Consider the following 3,244-nt stretch of genomic DNA (forward strand, 5'->3'; position numbering starts at 1 on the left):
GCTGAAGGTGGAGCTTAGGATCCATGGGTGAACAGAATGAAAAGGATATCAGCAGCAGAGATATCAGAAAGTCAGGGATGGAGTTTGCCCTTTAACAGGATGTGCCCTCCCCCCTCCCCCCCCAACCGAGCTAAAGTTATTCCTTACATTCTTACCAAATTCCTATTTGATTGTTTGTTTACTGGTCTTTTCCACTGAACTATGGATCCCTTAAGGGCTCAAAACCAGTGTCTTGTTCTTTGAATTCTCAGTGTCTAGAGTTCAGGTGGGCTTCTCTGGTGGCTCAGATGGTAAAAAATCTGCCCGCATGACTCAGAGTCATGCATTCTGTCCATAAAGAAAAGTTAAAACAAAATTCAATTCCTAGTTTGAAGAATGTCAGTAAACCTAAGTATGGACTTAACCTTGCTTCAAAAAGTGCACAGAATTCTAAAGGTTTGTTTATTGGAGAAAAAGCTGTTCTCATGAAGAAGAAAAAGCAAGGACAGAAATAAAGTAGACGAACTAAGACACAGAAAAAGCAGAAGTAACAACCTGAAGCTTTTTTTTCCCCCCTCACTGACTACTGGTAATAAAATTGTGATAAATCTAAAAAAAAAAAAAAAAAAAAAAAAAACTGCCTGCAATGTGGGAGACCAAGGTTTGATCCCTGGGTCACGAAGATGCTCTGGAGAAGGGAATGGCAACCCACTCCAGTATTCTTGCCTGGGAAATCCCATGGACAGAAGAGCCTGGTAGGCTACAGTCCATGGGGTCACAAACAGTTGGATATGACTGAACGACTAACACACACACATGTACACAGGATTCAGGTTGCACATAACACATGTGGAAAGAAGGAAGGAAGGGACTTCTACAAGGTCACACAGCTACTCAGTCACAGAGGTAGGTCTCAAATATCGGTCTCCAGGGTGTTTTTAACTGCTGTACCACATTCCTCAGAGTTGGATATAAAAGTACGGATTTCACCCTTTCATTTAATTATGTCTTCATCATACTGGAGTTCTTCCTTTCATGGCTCAATGAACATCTTGCTACTAGTCAGGCAAAGTCAGACCTCAGAAATACTTAGTGAAGATAGTTTGAAAACTAAGGATTAAGTCATTATTCCATAAATAATTTTTGGCGAATTACAACCTACTCTTGGCTTTATGCCGCTCACAATTTGATCTCATCTAGTGTTACTGTGGGCATTACAGGTACGAATATCAGTGGACTATTCTTCACTCAAGACAAAACAGCAATAGGTCAAAGATACAAATTGCCAAGTGCCCCAATTCAGACAGGCAGGAAAAGGCCGACTACAACACTTCTCTCATGACTCACAAATTTTATCTAAGATAACAAATCTGTGTTGATTCAAACATGACAAATGAATATCCATCATTTCAAACAGGGAGTCACAACTGGGAATACTTAAAAAGTTCATCTCTTTTCTATATTCATGCATAGATTACTTCAAATGCTTCCTACTATTTTCCTGGATTCTAGTTTCTCTCGATTTCAACTTACTCTATATACTGTTGCCCAGTTAGTCATTTTAGCCCTGTGACTTTGGGCAAGTTACCTAACTTCTCAGAGTCTCGGTTTCTTCATCTGCTAAATGAGGGGGCTATGCTATTAGTAGATTAGTCCCTCAGGCTTCCCAGGTGGCTCTAGTGGTAAAGAACCCACCTGCCAATGCAGGTAGACGTAAGAGGCGTGGGTTCGATCCCTGGGTCAGGAAGATCCCCTGGAGGAGGGCATGGCAACCCACTCCAGTCTTCTTGCCTGGAGAGTCACATGGTCAGAGGAGCCTGGGGAGCTACCATCCGTAGAGTCACATGGAGTCGGACACAACTGAAGCGACTTAGCACACACACATGCACTTGAGTCCCTCAGAGGTGCTTTGGTGCCTTGGGTGCCACTGCAGAAGCTGGGGGAAAGATGGGTTAAGTTGGCAGGCTTCTGGGTATCCACCTCAAATACAGCAGCCCTTTTAGAAATTATGGTCCTCTCTAAAATTCAATTTGGAAAAAGTTCTGCTACTACACAAAGTTTAATATTACATTTATAAGATTTCTAAGGGCCCTTATAGATCCCCTAAACTGGGATTTTTTTAAAAAAATTTCCCATACACAACAGGGATTTAATGTGATAAAATGTTTACACACAGAAACACAATAAACAGCTCATTTTTAGTATTACTTTTTTCTAACCACTTTTTAATCTTGGTAGTATCTCAAAATAAGATGCAATGCAATACTTAACATGATGATGTGAATATATCATATGCACTTTGAAAGTGATTGGCAATTCTCATGAAGACTGTATGTTGAAAGCCATAGAAAAATGGCTTACAAAGCTCAAGACCAAATTCAAATTCTGTATATTTTTTTTTTCTCTTAGGCAACAGTAAATCTATGTCTTAATTCAAACAAATGTGCAGGAATGAATTATCTTTAGCCTCACAATTACTGTGTCTAAGTCTCCTTCGCAAGTACAGTATCTTTCTTCTTTGTATTCTTTGCCAAGGCAGACCCTGAAAGTTCAGTTTACCAGACTCATTAGAAGTGCCAGACAAATCAGACTGGTAATTCACCAGAGCTTCCTTTCCTCCTCAGCTTCTAAAGTGTTGCAAGGGGAGGCTTATTAGAATCACCTGGGGAGATTTTTCAACCCACACATGCCCTTCTCCTTCTTGCCAAGTACTCACTGGAGAAGGAAATAGCACCTCACTCCAGTACTCCTTGGAAGGAAAGTTATGACCAACCTAGACAGCATATTCAAAAGCAGAGACATTCCTTTGCCAACAAAGGTCCGTCTAGTCAAGGCAATGCTTTTTCCTGTGGTCATGTATGGATGTGAGAGTTGGACTGTGAAGAAGGCTGAGCGCCGAAGAATTGCTGCTTTTGAACTGTGGTGTTGGAGAAGACTCTTGAGGGTCCCTTGGACTCCAAGGAGATCCAACCAATCCATTCTGAAGGAGATCAGCCCTGGGATTTCTATGGAAGGAATGATGCTAAAGTTGAAACTCCAGTACTTTGGCCACCTCATGCGAAGAGTTGACTCATTGGAAAAGACTCTGATGCTGGAAAGGATTGGGGACAGGAGGAGAAGGGGACGACAGAGGATGAGATGGCTGGATGGCATCACGGACTCGATGGACGTGAGTCTGAGTGAACTCCTGGAGTTGGTGATGGACAGGGAGGCCTGGCGTGCTGCGATTCACGGGGTCGCAAAAAGTCGGACACGACTGAGCGAT

The sequence above is a fragment of the Ovis canadensis genome, chromosome X, assembly GCF_042477335.2.
Source record: "Ovis canadensis isolate MfBH-ARS-UI-01 breed Bighorn chromosome X, ARS-UI_OviCan_v2, whole genome shotgun sequence".
Lineage (NCBI taxonomy): Eukaryota > Metazoa > Chordata > Mammalia > Artiodactyla > Bovidae > Ovis > Ovis canadensis.